The sequence below is a fragment of the Protopterus annectens genome, chromosome 5.part0, assembly GCF_019279795.1.
Source record: "Protopterus annectens isolate FY-2018-M chromosome 5.part0, PAN1.0, whole genome shotgun sequence".
NCBI classification, from domain to species: Eukaryota; Metazoa; Chordata; order Ceratodontiformes; family Protopteridae; genus Protopterus; species Protopterus annectens.
Window position 1 is genome coordinate 524,927,148 of NC_056735.1, and position 21,833 is coordinate 524,948,980.

A 21,833-nucleotide genomic window follows, 5' to 3' on the forward strand; every position below is an offset into this window, starting at 1 on the left:
CACAATCCATGCATTCTTGTAGGTGTCTGTAGAATACATTAGTAAAGTATTTTGCAGCTTGGACAGCATTATCCTTTAGCATGGGGGCTTTGAAACTTTCCACCTCGGTTTTAAGTAACGTGAACTTTGCTTTTGAAAAGTTTTTCACGGTGGTTTCCTTGTCCAGGGTGGGGGCCGAATGTGGATATCCAAAGTGATTTGTTTATGGTCAGATCTAACAAGCAAGGGGTTGACCTCCAGTGTGGAACAACGGTCATCCATGTTGGTGATGACCAGGTCCAATATGTTGTCACCTCTGGTGGGAGTTTTGACCAGTTGATCCAGGGGGTTTGAGTTTATAAATTCTAGGAAATGTTGGGCAAGGGAGTCAGTACTTGAGTAGTTCTCCCAGTTAATGTTTGGGTAGTTGAAATCACCCAATATTAGGGTGTTTGGTAGGACCTTTATGTTTCCCAGTGTTTCCAGAAATGCGGAATGGGGGTCCTGGGACATGGTGGGTGATCTGTAAAAAACTACAGTTTGAAATGCAGTTTTGCTCATTGTTAGTTGCATGTGGATGATCTCTGAAGCATCTTGCTGTGCCACTAACCTGTAGGTGTGGGTATCCTTGATGAATATGGATATTCCCCCACCTTTTGTATTTCGGTCTGGGTTCTGTGGCCAAAATGTATGGTATGAGTTGTAGCCTGGTAGTGCTGAGGTGCGCTCTGGAGCCTTAAACCAGGTTTCTGCTACTGCACATATATCAGTTTTCTCCATACTGAGGAGTGCCTCAAATGTGTGCATTTTGAGGTTTAGAATTCTGGCATTGAGTAGCATTACCCTCAGATTTTTGTTACTTGTGCTATTTACGGCAGTGGGTTTGTCTTTTGAGCCTTCCCTAAAAAAGGCACTATGAGGATGGCAAGAGCCTTGGCCAGTATTTGAAAACCTAAGGGTGACAGGTGCAAGCCATCTCTAGCGAAGCAGCGTGGCTTGTTGAGCATGTCATCCCAGGCAGACAGACACTGGATCCCCTTTGAATGACACCAGAAACTTAGCCAATTGTTGAAATTGATCATTTTTTCTTTATACCGTGGTATCATTCTTGGTGAGGGCAGGATGCTACTCAGGGTCAGGGTCATACCGGCCTGGGCTATGTGATCAGAGAGCTCTTCCATGTCTCTTTTCATGTAGTCCAGGGAGATACAGCTCAGGTCATTCACATCAACATGGACAATGACAGAGTCATATTTGTACTTGTTCTGGAGTTACCTGAGTGCTTGTGTTATGTGGTGGATCCTGGCACCCAACAGGCAGCTAACAGTAACCTCCTTATTCAGCCTAGTGAGTAGGACATCAGTGGGGCTGACTATTGGGTCACCTATTACTAGTATGTTGGGTATGTTATTTTGCCTTAAGGGCTGTGATTGTGTGGCACACTGGTTTCGTGAAGTATGTGTTTCATGGTTTGTGTTGGGGGGTGGAAATTGCTTGGATGTCTGCTTTGGTGGTCTCTGTTGCTTTTGCAGATTTTTATTTAGAGCCTCCGAGTATGTTTTCGTGTATTTATGTGTTTTTTTGCCGGTGCTGGTTTAATGGGTCTATGTGAGACTGGTGGTGTGATGCCAGTATTTCCCTTCTCCTCTTGACTGTCTGATCCAGTCTTGGGTTGAGAGAGATTAGCCTCCATTTTGGCTGTATAATTGCATCTCTCGCATGTATTAGTGTTTGGCGGTAGGAGGAGAGGGTTGTCTGTGTACATGAGGCAGTTGTAACATTGCCTCAAAATGCCCAGATTCACTAGATGGACTGGAGAGTACACCTGAAACTGCCCTTTGGATATGCCTGGATAGATACAGTGAACTGTTTTACTGAATGGCTGGTAAGGTCGAATAGAGAGCCTTGTCCTTCTGTACAGTATAGGGGATCTAGTGCTAGGGTTTATAAGTGCTTGCTATGAGTTTTGAGCAAGTGCCGGGCTGAGAAATGAATGGCTTGAGTGCTTAAGTTGAACATTTGTCTAGTTCCAAGGGAAAAATTGAAGAGGAGACTTTGTGGAGCCGGGAATAGTTATACCCTAGCTAACTGGCACTGCCGGCGTGCAAAACCTGGCAAATGCGATTTTTATAGCAGGGAAATGAAAGAGATAGAAATTAGCCCAAAATGGCCAATAAACTACTAATTTCTGGGCTAAAACAACTCCTCCAGGGACAGATAGGCTGCTCAAAGCTCCCCTCTCTCACAGGTGAACAGAGAAACTTCCTTCTATCCAAGTAATGTATGGGCAAACACACAGATTTGTAACACAGCCCTGAATTCAGCACTAACCAGAAAACTGGACTATACTAGCTTAGAAAGGTGGGAAACAAGTATATTTTTTCAGAAAATAAAGCAGATACAATCAAAAAAGCACTTTAAATGCACAGAAAATGATGCTTATTGTTATATATCTCAGTTCAGAGTTTTAGTAAATGCCCCTAGTAATACAGTAGAAAGAAACACAAATACAGTAAAAGCAGATGAATAAAGTGCAATTTATATATATATATATATATGAAACAATAGAAAACAAACAAACTGATTTAAACAAGTTACCCAATTAACCAGAAAAAAGCTCAAAACTGAGCCCTGTTCCAGCAGTCTTCAATCAGACAAGTTCTAACTGCACACTCTCGCTACTAGGGTGCAGAGGAACCTTCTCCAAAAAAAAGATGGCCTGGATCAGTGCTCAAGTTATACAAACAAAGCTAGATTCAGCAGGCCTGACTCTGGTCCTATGCTACAGCAACAAGGCGCACCAATTTCAGAAAGAAACAGTTCAAATAAGCAGGCACAATAAGCCTGTGACCAGACATTTATAAGTATAATACTATGTAAGACAGCACACATTCAGTATTTTGGCACAGGTAGCAGGGTCATATTGCAGGGCACCACCAGGGTGTCTTCATGGCAGAACCATGATTTGAACAGCCCAAATACATGTTCTATGATATTTATAGTCTGTGCATGTGCAGTGTTGTAACCTTTCTCAGTGGGGTTGTGTAGGTTTCCCATAGGAGTCACGAGCCAGTGTTTGAGTGCATATTATGCATCCCCCAACAGATGTCTTTTATGGGAAGTCACCACTTGCAATTTTTAGGTACAGGTCACAGATGTGTCATGTATGAATTGTGGAAAGTGCATGTTTGGCTTGCATGTGCATTATAGATGATACCTTGAGCATTACAGGCCACCAAACAGTTGATGAAGTGATACCCTTTTCTGTTCACATACCTCCCTCCCAGTTTACCAGGTGGAGCTCTTGTTTCAATGTGGGTGAAGTCTATGGCCACAATATCTCAGCAAAATGAGCTATAGAACAGAAATGTTGCATGGTAGTAGCTTTATTGTCAGGAGTACATGAAAACCAGGTATTCTCCCCCACATATTAAAGCACTGGATTTAAGAACTGATGGAGTATTCTTCAGCCAAAAGCCTAAGAATCCCTAACTATGATCCCAGTAGGTCACCTGAAAGTACTTGTAGCTAAAATATGTAAAGCTGCACATGCCCTAGTATCCACTAAGATGAGTTCTCCACAATTTCCACAGGGCCTAAGATAGGGCCAGTAGATGTTTACAATTTCCAGCATGGTGTCCCTGTCCACCCTATAGTGCTCAAGTATTTCAATTTCATGTAGCACATGGTGGGTCAAACATGATCTAAAAACTCTATGGGCAGGATTCACGAAGGCTTGCATGGAGTGTAAGAGACGTGCAACACTCCATGCAAGCCTCGCAATCCAGGAACAGCCCTAAACTCTGTGTAAGAGACCAGCTAAAACGTCTCTTACATGGACTGGGCGTGGACATGCTAAATACCTCACTTGTAGCCGAAAGGTATGCAAATGAGGTATATTAGCGATCCACAAAGCAGAAACCAGTCCATGTAAGAGACGTTTTAGCTGCAGAAATGTACTCAGTTGACAACTGAGTACGTTTCTGCAAATTCCACAACGGAGCCATGTCAGCTCCAAAAAAAGGGTGCATATGACTCAGGCAGCATGCCAATGGCCCAATATGTGGCCATTGGCAAGATAACCCGATGCAAAAATATTAAAAATATATATTTTTTTTAAACCCAGCGCAGCCCCGCGCAAACGGGCTGCGCTGTATAAAACATAAAAATCAAGGTTATAAACCCAGAAATGTGGGTTTTATGCAATACATGGAATGACAATGCAGGGACCAGCAGACCAAAAACAACATGGCCACCGTGTTGTGGTTGCTAAGGGGGGAAGCCGAGTCTAAGACATGTAACTAAGCATTAGTAGGCAATCTCATGTAAATGAGGGTTAGGATACTGAATCTCACAGTCACATAGGAAATGAGCACAGTCTGAGTAGTGTAAGAGATACATAAGGGGGAGGAATAGAGTAGGAGATAGGTGACATCACAGGGGGGAATGGTAGAAAGAAATGCAGTTCACTGGAGGTCAGTGTAACATGACAGATGACAGACACAGATCATGGAAAGAGGTGTGCCACTAGATAAGTCATGGAAAGTCAAGAAATGGAAGGTGTACACTGTTACTTACACCAAAGTTTCTTGCTGGGCGTGCATGAGTAGTGTAAGAGATACATAAGGGGGAGGAATAGAGTAGGAGATAGGTGACATCACAGGGGGGAATGGTAGAAAGGAATGCAGTTCACTGGAGGTCAGTGTAACATGACAGATGACAGACACAGATCATGGAAAGAGGTGTGCCACTAGATAAGTCATGGAAAGTCAAGAAATGGAAGGTGTACACTGTTACTTACACCAAACTTTCTTGCTGGGCGTGCATGCGCACATGTGAGCGCCATGAAGCGCGAGTAGGGCAGTGTGCGCGCGTGTAAGGCAGACTGAGCATGTGGGAGCATGTTGGTAGATGTTTAACACTATTTGCGCTGGTGTGCGCACGTGTAGGGCAGGCTGAGTATGTTGGAGGCTGTTGGCAGACGTGTAACAGTGTTTGCGCGGGTGTGCGCACATTTTAACCCGAATAAGTAGATTCTGAACCGTGTAAGCACGTGTGCATGCGTGTAAGCCACTGTGAGTGTGTTTCTGATGGTATGCACATTGCTCCCCCCTGAGGAAACAGAGAGGAAAAGGGAAGCAACAGAATTAATAGGAAGCTAGGAGGGATAACTGCTGAAGCTAGCAGGTGAAAACAATTAGAAGCAGGCAATTACACAGACAGAATAGTAGCCCAGCCCAGCACTTAAAACTCTGCAAACAGTAGTGCTGGATGTTTCTCTGAAGAGACACTGCAAGGCAGGAGTAAGCTAATAGAAGTGAAAACTGAAAAAGCTTCACTCAGAGCAGAAATGTTAGGGGCTGCCATAGCTGTCATAATGAGACATAGGCAACTTGCTGAGGGTGGTGACAATGCAGATGGTGCCAGACAACCCACAGTGAGGAGACAGAGAAGAGTGTACAGGCCCAGGGTCACCTACCACGGGTTACATGACCTGGAGATAGTAGAGCGCTATAGAGTGGACAGAGAGCTCCTGCAGCAAATTGTTGAGCTGTGCAAGCCACGCCTCACACACAGAACCAACAGAGGGGAACCCATCCCAGTGGAAACCAAGGTATGTGTTGGCCTAAGAATACTAGCAACAGGTACCTTCCAGAGACCAACTGGCGATATGATGGGGATATCACAGGCATCAGTCTCCAGGGTACTGCACCAGTTCCTGGATGCCATGTCAGCACATGTCGGTGATCATGTATATTTCCCCAATGCCCGTGAGGTATTGGCCAGCAATATGCGTCTCTTCCAGCAAATAGCGGAATACCCTGAGGTAGTGGGTGCAATAGACTGCACGCACATATGCATCAAAGCACCAGCCGATGAGCGGGGTAGGGCCTACATTAACCGCAAGGGCTTCCCCTCCATCAACTGCCAGGTCGTGTGTGATGCCCAGGGCATAATAATGAATGTGTGTGCTGGCTGCCCTGGGAGTTACCACGATTCCCACATCTGGCATTTGACGCAGCTGTACCAGACATTTGCCAATGGGGACATCCCACACGGACACCTACTGGGGGATGCAGGTTATGCACTGGAGCCGTGGCTGATGACACCCATCAGAAACGCACACACACCTGAACAGGAACGCCATAATGAGGCACACGCACAAACACGTAATGTAATAGAGCGTGTGTTTGGGATGCTCAAGTCACGGTTCCGGTGTCTGGACACATCTGGTGGAGCCTTGCAGTACACACCAACTACATGTACCCAAATTGTCATGGTATGTGCTATGCTACATAATATGATCTTGCGAAAACAGCTGCAGCAGGACCAGCATAGGGCCAGGCCAAACAGCCCCCCACCATTGCCAAGGCCATCACAGGCAGAGCGTGACTCGGAGGAGGAACAACCTGAGCCTGCCCCAGTAGGCAGAAGGAGGAGTGCTCAGTATGCCCTGGCCTTGGCAAAGAGGCAACGCATAGCACATACACTGGCTCAGTAGGAACCCTGGGAATGATACCCCCTCTGACTCACTCAAATAATAACATGGATGCCTAAAATGACATGACCTGCTCAAAAACATGTACAGGGAAGTGTAATATGCACATCCGACAGAGGCAGCCCTGCAGCACCACCTGAGGCATGAATGCCATGTGTTAAGTAATGTAACACCATGTACTATATGCACACCTGAGCACCCTGACTAACATCCACCCTCACCAAGCATGAAGCCACAAAATGATGATGGGATGATCAAGTGCAATAACTGGCTGAAGTAATGCAGTTAGTCAAAGGGGAGCCAATGTGTTTCAGGCTGGGAAGACATGCGGAGCATGACATGATACACCACCTGCTAGGGGTGGTGTGCACCCATCATGCCATGCCCCATGGATACTGGCAAAGGCTGTCAGTACCCACAGCATGCCCTGAATAGGTAAGTCTCAAAACACAAACCCACCTTCATAGGTTCCACAAGGAATAGGAACCTAGATCTAATGCTACCCAATGCCAGATGTCTAAACAGCAAGATGTGTGCAGTGTAAACGCACACAGTATGGAGAATGTAGATACCAGTCCTGTAATAGAGAACTGGGTCAAGGCTCACATCAGCACCCTAACACTATCAGGTCACACCTCATACTGTGCTGTACAGCCGCAAAACATGGAACAAGCTACAAAAGGAGGGTGACTAGCAATAAATGTCAAGGATAACCACACCCCCATGTTGGTACCACAACAAGAAGCTGCATGGATTAGCCATGGTCAAATACCAATGGCTAAAACCGCCTCCCAGTATATAGCCTGCTGCAGACTACTGTCCTAATACCAGGAACTGCACCTGGCCTATGTCGGAATACATGAATATATCAAGTCCCCCAAACCACATTATATTGCTTGACTGAAAATACCCAGACATACACTGGGAGCATTATACCAGCACCAACACTGTAGGAGAAAAGTTCCAGCTGACACAAGCAACCCACAAAAGGGCCACCTACAAACAGACAACTGGAGCCATAGCCATGTCAGCAAGCTAATTGCAGAACTGTGTATAGACAACCACCGTGGATATACAGTAAGTGCCCACAAATTACCACATAGGTGTTAACCCATGACGTACCTAACATGTAATGTGAGACCTGGGTACAAAAGGTGATAGATATCCTGCACTGGACAAACATGTGGCTGTAGTGTTCGCAGAAACATATACTATATACCCACCCAAACATGAAGGTTGGCAGATGTAGATAAGGGGAACTCACTGTGGCTCTGCAGTCATCCTCCATCAGCGTCACAAGTGACTACAATAGCCCCTGTGAGATATACCACAGCAGACACCTCCATCAACTGTAAAGTCCACAACAGTACCCCACCAGGAGTAGCAAAGAGCATGAACAGATGCCATGTGTTGCCTGAGTAAACAAACTGCAGCCCCACACACCGCCATACTGCCCAGCTACAGGCAAGCTGTGCCTGATGTATGAAGCCATGTCCAACCTGGAATGAATGAACATGTTGCACCTTGTACAATCTGAATGGCAGTGAGCTATGCACATGAGAGACCTGAACCCCAGCACTGACATACATAGGACAAGCTGTACAGAATGATCCATAACACAGAAGGCACCCCCACTCTTCAGTAAACTCCTGGTACAGGTCAGCCAGAGAGTCGCATATCAACACCCCTCAAGAGGAATCCTGATGAGTGGATGGGAGATGGTAGGCTAACCCTGGGTATCACTGTTATGTCAGAGGTAGATGGAGGCACAGTATACTAACCATGACATATGTCATGGCAAACTCCAGTTACAATGTGTGTCGAAGGACAAACACACCCTGTGACTAGCATCAGAAATGGCCTAGGGAACATTGCTAGTGTTTGCCAATGTCCACCCATGTTGTGGAATACACTAGCAATGTTGGACAAGCCTGGTGTAGGTAGTCCATATCTGAACATAATGCAACATGGTCATATGTGCACAACTGGCCCCTACACAGTCTGTTGTGCTCACTATGAAGATGTCAAGCAGTCATAGGACTAAAGCCCAGGATACTGTCCACCACAATGAAAGTACTGAACCAGTACACTATACGGTACTACAGTGTTAGGTCATTATGAAAGTATGTTGAGAACTGTCTGCAAAGTATCCCATGCAATCCCTGCAGGCACAGTATAATCCCTGTTGTGGCAGACACGAAGCAGTTGGCCAGTTAGTACACAACATGACACCCAACACACAACCATAAACGTGAGATATTGTTGAAGTTCACACACACCCAAATATGTGGTGGACTTCAGAGTGCAACATATGGAAAGCTCACACTGGGCATGCTCGCACACTTTGATAAATGAGGCATATGTCAGACAACATGCCATGGAAAGGCTGAACTGGGCATGCTCACACACTTAGGCCATATCTCCGTTTAGCAATTGGCCACACATATCTGGTATTTGTACGTGTCAGTCCAGGAACCAACCACAACACAGCAATCTGCCCAGTGCACACAGTAAATGACTACAGAGACATAAGTGATGTAGTGGATCGCCGTCATATGCAAACATCTTCCACAGATACACAAGTTGGTCATAGGAACAGGGAATGCTATGGCAATAAAGACCTGCAAACAGTAGAACAGCACAACAAATATTGTGCATACGACAATTGAACATATGGGTGTAGAGGTCAATACTAGGCTTATTGCCCTAGGGAATGACAGCTCAGCCAGAGTGTGCTTGGCATCTGCATCCCCCAGGACAGTAGGCTACTGTGCCACTGTAAAGTAGGTCACAGAAGGCAACATGTGAGGCTAGTGAGCTGTGCGTCTGTCAAGCAGGGGCACCATGGAGGTCCCAGGGATTGAATGTGCTAAGCCACAGCCATGTTGTCGGTGTGTGCTGGAAGAGGGTTGCTGAGGATCTCTGACAGTAGGTGTCCGTCAATAACAGACTGAGGGGAGCCCTATCTGCATTCTCTGGACAATTCCACTGTCAACACTGTGTTGTAATGATTATGTGTGAATGAAGTGCCATGCCAGAACTGTTCACAGATGTCCTCCCTCTGTGGGCTACAGCTCTGCAATGTATTAGCTCACTCTGTCTGTTGTACGGCACATATATGGCTGGTGTACAGCTGACAGGTGTCTTGTTGTGGAGCAGTCATGGGTATATCTGGGATAGCATGATCAATACAAACCGTACACATGCTCATAGAATGCAATTGTCAAGGATTATGCTGAGTGGCCAGTATAGTCCCCCAGCATGGGTCCTCTGAAGTCGTCCATCCCAGTCTTCACAAGTGTAGAGTCTTCTTGTGCTAAATACAGTTTGTGTGCAGTGACAACCTTGCCTGGGGGTGGAGATGGGATATGGATGTCCAGGGAAAGGTGGGTATGGTCAGATATCAACAATGGTGGTCTACCTCTGGTGTGGAACAGTGAGTACCCACGTTGCAGATGGACAGGTGCAATATGTATTCCCCCATGTGGCTGTGGTGTGTGGTTCTGCCATAGCACATGGACCCACAAACTGTAGTGGCTGTAGGGTAAAGTGGTAGAGGCCTGAGTAGTTCTCACACACAATATGCCTGTACCTGATGTTGACAACTGGAATGGTGTATGTGAACACCTGCATATCCCGGCACTGTTCCCAGGGAAGCTAATTGTGTGTCCTGGATGTGGGTGTGGTGTTCTGGACTGGTTGTGTTGTGTGTTGCAGGTCCTGTGGTTACAAAGCATGGTATAGAACATAACCTGCCAGTGCAATGTGCATATCTGACCCTGACGTAGGTGACTGCAAATGCATATATATGCTATCCCCCACCTGACAGGTAGTACTACATGTACATACCTCTGTAGAAATAAAGATGTCAGCACCCTATAAATACTGCAGGTGCAGAGCAGATGCCCAGTAATTTGGATAGTGCGCTCTGCTAATGCGTCTCCCTCAAGTGTCATAATATAGTTAGGTAGGGGTTTGAATCCTGCAAATGCTCTGTGGGTGAGTGGGGTTTGTGTGTGTGAAAGGCTGTGAGAGGGAAATGTCCCTTTTGCCAACTGGGAAAACACACTACAGGATGCACATTCCCCTTTCTAAACACTGATGATGTCAGCACCCTATAAGTGCAGCAGGAGAAGGGAATCCTCCCAGTAATGCGAATAGCGCTCTGCTAATGCATCCGTCTCAAGTGTCATAACATAGTTAGGTAGGGGTTTGAATCCTGTACATGCTCAGTGTGTGTGGAGGATGTTAGTGTGTGTTCAAGACTGTATGAAAGAAGTATCCCTTTTGCCAACTAGGAGAACACACTACAGGATGCACATTCCCCTTTCTAAACACTGATGATGTCAGCACCCTATAAGTGCAGCAGGAGAAGAGAAGCCTTCCAGTAGTGCGAATAGTGCGCTCTGCTAATGCGTCCGTCTCAAGTGTCATAACATAGTTAGGTAGGGGTTTGAATCCTATGCATACTCAGTGTGTGTGGAGGGGGTTAGTGTGTGTTCAAGACTGTATGAAAAAAGTATCCCTTTTGCCAACTAGGAGAACACACTACAGGATGCACATTCCCCTTTCTAAACACTGATGATGTCAGCACCCTATAAGTGCAGCAGGAGAATGGAAGCCTCCCAGTAATGCGAATAGCGTGCTCTGCTAATGCATCTGACTCGAGTGTCATAACATAGTTAAGTAGTGGTTTGAATCCTGCAAATAACAAGTGTGTGTGTTTGGATGAGGGGGGTTAGTGTGTGTGCAATTCTGTGTGAGGGAAATGTCCCTTTTGGCAACTGGGAGAACACACTATAGGATGCACATTCCCCTATCTAAACACAGATGATGTCAGCACCCTATAAGTACAGCAGGAGAAGGGAAGCCTCCCAGTAATGCGAATAGCGCACTCTGTTAATGTGTCCGTCTTGAGTGTCAGAACATAGTTAGGTAGGGGTTTGAATCCTGCAAATGCGCAGTGTGTGTGGAGGGGGTTAGTGTGTGTGCAGGTCTGTATGAAGGAAATATCTCTTTTGGCAACTAGGAGAACACACGACAGGATGCACATTCCCCTTTCTAAACACTGATGATGTCAGCACCCTATAAGTACAGCAGGAGAAGGGAAACCTTCCAGTAATTCGAATAGCGCACTCTGCTAATCCGTCTCTCCCGAGTGTCATAATATAGTTAGGTAGGAGTTTGAAACCTGTAAATGGCATGTGTGTGTGTTTGGATGTGGGGACTCTGTGTGTGTGCAATTCTGTATGAAAAACATGTGCTTTTTTGAAATCAGGGGATCACACTACATGATGCACATTACCCTTTCCAAACAGTGATGATGACAGCACCCTATACATACAGCTGGAGAAGAAACATCTGCCAGTACTCAGAATAGCGCAACCTGCTACAGCGTCGCTCTCAAGTGCCATAACATATTTAGGTAGGGGTTTGAAACCTGCAAGTGTGTGTGTGTTTGGATGTGGGGAGTTTGTGTGTGTGCATTTCCATATGAAAAACATGTTAGTTTTGGCAATCAGGAGATCACACTACCTGATGCACATTACCCTTTCAAAATACTGATGATGTCAGCACCCTATAAGTACAGCCAGAGAAGAAGAACTATCTAGTAATCTGAATAGTGCGCTTCGCTAATGTGTCTCTCTCATGTGTCGTTACTTAGTTATGTAGGGGTATGAATCCTGCAAATGGCAAGTGTGTGTGGGGGTAGTAGGGTGTGTGTAAATGCAAGTGTGAGAGAACAGATCCTTTTGTCAAATACTACAATACACCAGATGCTGCATATTCCCCCAGTAAACACAGGGGATGTCACCACACTATCAGCACAGCCAAACAGGGCTAGTTGGCTAGTAATGCCAATAGTGTGCTCTGCTACTGTGTCTATTACCATTGTCAGAGTACAGATAGGTATGTTTTGGTAACCCACAACTGCCACGTGTGGTTGTGTCACACATTATGACCTTGTGTGGGTCTTTGTACATAACAATGCATGCCATTGCCTAAACCAGCAATGGCATTGCACACATGATGTATGTGTGTGACACATATACATAAATACCTGTGACCTGCAGTAGTTACCATGTCTGACACATGCCTCGAGTGGATAAATGGTATTTGCAATGTATACCAATATGACTGTGTCTTACTGTGCAGGGGCCGCACGCGGTATGTGTCTATACAGTGTGGGTGTATATGGTAAAATACCTACAGCAGGGGATACACATATGGTCTGGGCCATATAGTGTACATGTAGTCGATGTACAGGTGCTGCAGGTTCCCACCAGTTGTGGTAGTGGTAACATGTCATTCCACTGCAATTCAGTGACCACATGCTGTGAACCCTTCAACTAGTGTGTTGTAGCTACAGTAATGTTCACACACAATGTTTGGCTGGATGCAGTCCAGCCATATAAAGACAGTTCTTGAGACTGTCATATTGCCAGTGTTGTTATGGAGGATAGGTGGTCTTCCTGTGTATGGGAGGGTTGTGTGTGCCAGGCTATGAACCAGATGGCGGTCCGACACACTGTTAGCTGCACATGATTAGGCCCTGATGCTTTGTGCTGTGCCAACAACCTGGAGGTGTATGTATCTGTGGTGCCTTGGGATACCACCCCCCTGTCCATGTGTGTTACATGTGTAGGGGACAATAGGCATGGTATGGGGCATAACCTGTCAGTGATGGGTAACACCTGTGAGCCATGAATCAGGACTCTGGTACTGCACAAACATTGCAGTTCACCGTGCTGAGGACAGTGTCCGGTGCATGCATATTGCGGTGTACACTGCTGTTGTTGTGTAGCAGCACTGTTAGTGTCCTAACCTGTGTGATACCCGTGGAGGTGGCTATGTAAACCGTGTCCTGCAGCATAAGGCAGTATGTGTGTATCAAGGAGCTTTGCCAAATATACATCGGGCCATGGGTGTCACGTGCAAGATGACCCTTGCACATCATTGTGGCTTCCCTAGCATGTAAGCACACGTTGACAGCCAGCGGATACCCTATGAATGGCATTGGAGACTGAGCATAATGTAGACATACAACACCCTTCCCACATATAGTGGTAGCATACCTGGTGAGGGTATGTTGGCAACCAAGATCAGGCTCATTCTGGCCTGTGCCACATGCTGAGAGATCCATTCTATGTTCCCTATCATGTAGTCCAGGGAGGTATGTCTCAGGTCAGCCATACTGGCATGGTCAATGAGTGAGTCATATGTGTCCATGCCTCTGACTGACCTGTATGCATGTGCTCTGTGGTGGACCATAGTGCCCCTGAGGCATATCACTGTGACCTTCACCAGATACAGCCTGTTGAGCGGGACTCCAGTGCAGCACCCAAGACAGGTACCTGCCACATCTGTAGCAGGTGTGTTGTGTAGCCCTACAGTCTGTGAGTGTGTGGCACACGGGATGTGTGTGCCATGTGTGGCATGTGCTCTGTTCCGACGGAACATATGCCTGTGTGCCAGCTGCGGAGGTGTGTGATGCTCAGGCAGGATGCTATTCTGAGTCCCCAAGTATGCCCCAGTGTGATCAGCATGCTGTCAGTGCGTGTCAATATCTGACTTGTATTGTAGTCACTGTAATATTTTTTATTTATTTATTTATTTATCTTACATTTGTTGACCGGGAGAGTCCGACTGGATGCATGTCCATTTTCAGCGGAGGCCCGGGGAGAAAAGCTCCAAGGGTAAGCAGATACAGCATTACATAATACCAGCATTACATATTACAAACAGATTATTTACAGAGATTACATAAGTAAGCAAGTTAAACATGTTCCACAGGTTAAAGTTAGTCCTGAGCACAAGTCAGGATTAAATTAAATTACACAGTAAACTGGTTAACAGATTTTACACATTCGAGTTAGCCAGGCTTGATACATTGACATAGCCAGTTAAGTGACAAATGTTGTTTGAGTCTAGTGTTAAATTGACCTAAGGTGGAAAGTAAGGTAATATCAGCTGGAAGTGAGTTCCAGGATCTACTTACAGAGTTTGCAAAGAGAGAATCACCGGCTGTGTTATCAATTTTGCTAGTCTGAATTAGTAGTTTGTTAGAGGATCGAAGCAATCTAGGATTGTTATAGGGGGTGATAATATTTGAAGTGCAGGAGTATTGTCCAGATTATAGAGGATTTTATAGGCCATAATCAGTGCACCTTGGCCTCTGCACCAATTGTAAGCCAGCATTTGCTATTTGCATACAGCCAGTTGTGTACTGATTGCAGTTCTCACTGTGATTTCAGGACAGTGCTATAAAAGGGTATGTGAGATAGGCATTGCCCTTTCAGATTGTAAGGGCGGGGACCATGCTGGTATGCTGTGGACACTGTTCTGTGAGTGTAAAGGTTAGTTTCTCTCTCATGATTCAGGCTGTGTTGTAGATTCACATTTCTACATTCCTCTCTCCTGTTCCCTGTAGTAAGTGTGTATGCACAATGACCCTACAACTATATATAGATATATATTTATATATATATATATATATATATATATATATGTACATATACATACATTTATATATGTACATTAACTGACATTATTACCTACAAGCTACCAACTAGCATGGCTGTTTCTGTTCACACACTACTATTATGGAAGTCCAGTAGTTTTGACAGTAATTCTAAATGACATGCTTTGGGTACTACACATCCTATATTCCCTTTACATTCATCCCTACTATTACATGTTATATTTATTTTAGCACAATGTTCTTGTTTAAGAGTCATGGCTTAGTGGTAGGTCATACAGACTACTGTTTCCAAGGTCCTGGGTTCGGGACTGACAGTGGGATTTTATTTTGCTTTTGAACTGAGTACAGGATCTGTCAATCAAAGTGACTAAGGCACTTTTAAGCAGTTGTAACCGGGTTAGCGCTGGTTTGCACGGAGCTCACGCATGCGCACTGGCAGTTAGCTCCACGCACACACGCGCACACCTGCTTACAACCGCTTAACAGTGCTTAGTCTGGCGCACACCCGCGCTATTTTCTTTGAAAGAAATGAAAATGGGGAGACAGGAAAGTGGTGAAAAAGGGGTCACAAAGAGGGTAAGACAGTAGGGAAACAAGCTTGGGATTTGCAGGAGGGATGTAGGTAAGGCCCATAGCTGCCCATTTCTTCATCAGCAACAGCTGTGCATATGTATGTAATTTGGTGTGACATTTGAAACCTTCCACCCCTGAGATAGGTGTCAGGACAACAATAATACTTGTTGTACAGCCAATTGTAATTGATAGTTTCCATGTCCAGCAGACATGTGTGCGGAATGGGCAGCTATGTATGGGGCGTAATTTTTTTGTAGGTACAGAGTGCCCTTTTTTTTTTTTTTTTTCAGGTGAGAGTGGTATGTCGGGTGAAGGAAGTCGGTACAGCTGGGGAGGTAGGTTGGGTAGGTAAACAGACAAGACAAACAAGACACATACAGGGGCGGTGTATGACACGTGTGGGTGGGTTACACAATTGACGAGGATGGAGGTTTGGATATCCGGAGCCCATGAGCCCACAGATGGCAACAGTGGAACTGATATCCCCACCCATAGGCAGTTGCCACTGTTCCTTCACTGCCCAGGATGGGGCTGTGCTGGGGGCTGTGTAGGTTGGGCAACAGGCATGCCCGTAAGTTGTGCCACCCGTGCCTCAAGCTGGTGTAAGGGCTCGAGAACAGAGTCCTGAATCTCCCTACGCACCACAGTCCGGACGCTACGGAGGGTGAGTGGTGGTTCTCCTCCAGCCACACTTGCAGAGGGGGGTGAGCCCCATCCCCTGCAGTGCTTCCACCCGCAGGTGGCACAGGGCCACCGGAGGAGGGTCCAGACTGGGCACTAGTGCCAGGTGCACTCGCCAGCTGAGGTGGGAGAGGTGGGTCCGCTGGAACCCGCCTTCCCTGTCGTCCTATGTTTTGCATTATGTCATGACAGTTTGGGTTAGTGACATATAATACCATTCACAATTAGTTGTAACAGCATGCATTAGTATTCCCATTAACCAAACACCCAGATATTCACACCATTGAACAGCGAACATAACACATGCATAATTTGAACAGCAATACACAGTCCAACAACATGCAGGGTTGATTGATGGCAACAGGCCATCAGGTTTGGATGTATGAACAGGGCAGATGCATCAACAGACATGCAAATATATATGACCCAACAGGACAAACGTCCAGGGGTGTTAATTGTGATTGCACATACCATTTTCACGTGGAATGGGTTATATGTGATTATAGGGTGGGGTGAAGAAAATAATATTAACACCTTCAAATTCCAATACATATGATGTACATTTCTAATAGCTGCACATATATACACACTACTGTTCTAACTGCAGTTTCCTATATGATAACTGTTTCAACTTGGTGATAGGACTGTTACTGCAACATCAATATACATTTTATCGTTCTTCATACACATTCATATCTAGCTTTGTTCAGCTACATCATCCTGCTACATTTGCTTTATATAGCTGTAGACAAGTATGGATGTTTGGTATATCAGACAATCATACTATCTGCATATTTCAGACTGAGAGCAACATATCCAGATTTTGGGATACACATTCCAGATGCAGCAACACTTTGAACAGATTTCGCTATTTGGTTTGGATTCTCACATGCATTTCATTCTGTACTGACTGCAGTATACTTTATTCAGGGGTTATTACTACTGTATTGCTGGATTCATGACACTTTCTCACACTCTCTCACTTGTTTTCATTTTACTATTCAGGATGGTACTTACTTCTAGGCTTTATTGACATGTTTTACCTGTAGTTATTACAATCCTTTCCAGCAGTCTCACTTCTGTCATGTTTCAGTATTTCAACAGGGATATATTTCACACATGTGATTTCATCATCTTCTGCAGCTATACTTTTCAGCCTGCTGCAGGTTGTGTACTATTTTCTTACAGGTGGGGCATTTTATTTCAGAATTTATGTCAGACATTTTCATTTTTGTTTGGCTTACAGGCTGCAACACACTTTTGTAATCAAGCAATACTTGCAAACACTTTCACACTGTTACTTGCACATTTTATTCCTTAGTGACTACACTGCACTCTTTTGCTGACTGTCATACTTTTATATTTCTTTACAGTTACTGGTAGTGGATTACTGACCTGCCTGGTGGCGCAACCGCACCAGCCTATCGCCATAGGCTCTGCGGTTCGCAGAACGGGCACCTGCAGCTGTAATATAAATGAAGTAATATTGGAACACACATCTCCATAATATCAGCTAGTTTAATTTCTTACATACATAATTAAATGTAACTTACTCAGTAGTGGGGCGTTGGGCATTTGCCGGGCCTCCTGGATCCAAAGGTTCAATTGGTCCTGCTTGCGTCTCTTCAGGTCCACATGGTGGTGACGGACCTGCTCACCAGTCCTTGGAATCCCTGTGGCACTGATGAGATCATGAGCCAACCGGTCCCATGCCTCAGCCCTGTATGCTCCCCAGAGGACCTGGCCCTGCATGAGTTGGGCCTCATGATTGTGGACTAGGAGCCAGACCATGTACCTGGACTCCTCAATGCCCCACCTCTGTGCTCGAAAGCAACTACCCTCTCCTACTCCTGTCATTCTGCCTGCAGTTCAGTTCTACAATCGTTTATGCTGTGTATTCCCGCCTATGGGGCTTATATAGTCTGTTTTTCCCGCACATATCTGTGATTGGCCATTTTGGAATTGTATCAACTTCAGTAAACCTGCATTGTCATGCTCCAGTTTGTATTCATTCCTATATATTAGCTATTATTGCATTTATAGGTACTGCTGTCATGGCTTAGTGGTTCAGTACCTTGACTATGGTGTATAGTATCCTGGGTTCGAACCCGGCCACTACTTTTTTTATGACTGTCTAGACAAGCTGAGGGGTGTGTCTGTGTAAAGGGAGTTTTGATACGGCTTGCTCAACGTTGCCCATCAGTTAGCTTGTTTGCGTGGTGCGCAGCTCCGCGCAAACGGGGTACGCTGGTTTAAGCCTCATTTGGCTATCAGCATGCATATTACACTCAACTCAGTTAGGGGCACATAGATTTAGCGTGTTAAACCACTACTCAGCTACGGGCACTCATTTTGCACCAGTTAAACCACTGCTCACCTACGGGCAGATGCACTCAACCTGTTAAACTGTAGCTCAGCTATGGGCACATCTGGCATTTTTTATTATTTTGTTACCTCACATTTCTTCAATATAAATGGGCTATTTCATTACATTTTACATAAAATGTGATTTTATGTGTACATATTTGTCAGGGACTTGTTTCGTGCTTATTTTGCTAAGAATAAAGATTGGTGTTGTGGGGGCTCGAACCATGAATGCCTGCTCTTCAGCCAACATCTCTACCACTACGCTATTGCTTCATGGCTTACTTTGCATATTTAGTTCTTATATGCTTTCCCACTGACTGCTAACTGTAGCTGCGCTACGGGCATGCCCGCGCAAACGAGCGCACTCACGGTTAAACATCTTTACAATTTAAAAAAAAATTATGTGATGTTCATTTGTACATTTTATGTTCGTAGTCTGTGGGGACATGTGTTGTGTTGTGTTTATTCACATTTCCATGGACTCTGGCGTGGGTGTTTACTTTGGGCACTTTTACTCTTCTGGGGGCGTGTCCGCTTACAGGGCTCGGCCTACGGACACGCCCCCTACTGTCTTACATGGACCGTGTTAGCCTTAGGTGTTATTCAGCATGCTCTCATGAATATGCAGAGCATGCTGACATCACTCCGTTTAACTGCAGCCTCCGTGTATGAGTTATAACTCTTACACGGAGGCTTCGTGAATCCTGCCCTATGTCTTCTAGGGCCACATCTGGCAGCAGTAGTATCACCTTCTATGAGAGTCTGTTGCAGATACAGTTTACAATGGCTGTAGTAACCCCTAACATCTTTTAGTTTTCCTGTGGCTGTATGTCACGTGTTGGAATTCAGAGCTGAAGCAAGCGTGATGTGTTTGTGCTTGTGTTATATGTTTTTGAATCACTCCACCATGATTTTTTGCTCATTAGCATAAAGCATGGCTGATTATAAGGTCATTAGCATATTTTGTTGCTTACCCTTGTTTTGCAACTGGCAGCAATGTCTACTGCTCTTTCCTGAATCAAAACTGCTTGGCCGTTGCTGCTTCTCACACACATGAGCTTAGCATGACTAGCAGGAATTCATGAGTCTGGACTGTAAAAGCTGTGTGAAACCTGTAGTTGTTGCTTTTAGTAAATCTTGCAGCATGTAAAATGTATTGAGTGTACAAAATAAGATTTAGAAATTGAACTTCTTACACAAATTTGCAGAGCTTATTTCCTGCCTATAGCTATATTACCATAAATTGACTGCTACTTCCCCCAAAGTTAAATGGTTTCATTAACAGGAAGCATTCATTCATATTCTGAATCAAATGGGAAACACAGTATTTGGGAGTCTATTTAAGTTCAGCTAGAACACCATTGGACAGCACTTAGAGTTTGCCTCTTGAAGTGTGCACAGAGGACTTTTTTGATTGAGACTACGTGTTTCATTTCCTGTAAGTTTCATACAACTGCTCAAGCATGTAAATGTCAGAAGCACACAAAATGCAATAAATATTTTAGTCAATGGTAATCAGTAAGACCAGGCTAGCTGCAGAGAGTGTTTTCTAAATGTTATTTATTTTAATCCTTTGCTTTATCTTAAGTGCAAACTTAACTTGTTTCATGTTTACCCTTACAAAATGCATTTCTTACTTTTATTCATTTCAAATAAAGAGTTAGCCTGTGGCTGGTGGCTTATTTGTCAGAATATAAGGGTAATATCCAAACTTGATGACTTATTAATTGTTGGTATCCCATATTATGAATAGTGACTGGAAGAGACACAGCTATCAAATTATTATATTATAGTTGGCTTATTTTAATACTGAGAAGTAAATGTGCATGCTAGATTGCTGTACTTTATGGCAACAAGTTACTAAAACACAAAAAAGGGCCCTGGCACCAGTAAAATACTGAACTGAGAGCCAGGTAAATAAAATCCTGACTATACTGCAATTTTAACTTTATTTTGCAGTTGTCCAGTGTAAAGCTTACTTGAGTGTAGCAAGTGCTGTTCATAAACTGAGGCAGTAATACACATTTGCCACATTCTTTTAAGGCCATTTGCCCCTCATGTATTCATTTATTGTTCAGAAGTGCAGATTTTGGGACTGTAGCCCATCTCCGCTATATATTAATTAGTACCACTGGCACAGATTTCAAAGACCCGCATCATGACAGTGACACTATTCCAAAGCTGACATGATGAAATATTCAAGAAAACAAAATGCTGTATTGACTACTTGCTTTGCTATGTAATGGCATCCAAAGAGGCTAGCTGCAATAAAAAATGTGACTGTTCACCTCACTCAACATTTAGTAGCAACGACAAGGGTGACTAGACATGGAAATCTGTTTTGATTATAAAGTGTCAAATCTACAGTTCTTAAAATGCTTTCATGCTCCTAGAGCCAGCAAACTGAAGAAGACATGCCTGGAGTTTCAGAAAGAAAGCCACTGCTGGTCATAAGAGCTGTGACCAAAAGGAGCTGTTGATATTATGCTGTACTACTTCTGGTATGTGACTGCAAAAGATTTTGGATTGGATTGCTTTGTTGGTGGTTTGAAAGCTTCCATTAGTTTTAATTGTTCCTCTTATTATATTACATTTTATTTTATTTAAATTGTTGTTTTGCTTTAAAGTTTTTTTTCTTGGAACTGTAAAACTTCATGCCTATGGTCAGTTAGAAAAAAATAATTTTCCATTCATTGATTACAAAGGAATGACATATAGCTAATTAGTGGGAGGAGCTGGGTAGAATTTATAAATTGTGGTGTTTACCTGCATTCTTATTTACCTGCAGGTGCTGCAAGACTATTGCTGGTGTGTGTCTACAATGGATTTTGGACTGGGTTTCTTCATTTTAGGTTTGGGCACATCTAATTCTTCTTACTCTTTCTCTTATTATATTACAGTTTGTTTTATATTAAATTAGTTTTGCCTTTACATTTTTGTTGGAATTTCAAAAGTTATTGGCTAGGGGCAGTAAAAATTTGTTTTCCATTAACTAATTGAAAATGAATTATATCAAACTAATTTGTTGAAGAAGCTGAGAAGGATATCTTCTTTAAGCTATTTAGCTGAAAGTGCTGTAAGGTGTGTGACACTTTTGATTGTCTATAGGATTTCTTCATTTAAGGTTGGATGCTTCCATTATTTTTATGCTGTTATCATATTGCAGTTTGTTATCTTTTAAATTAAGTTTTGCCTTAAAGTTTTTTTTTAAGTTTTTAGCTAGGGATACTTATAAAACAATCCTTTTACATT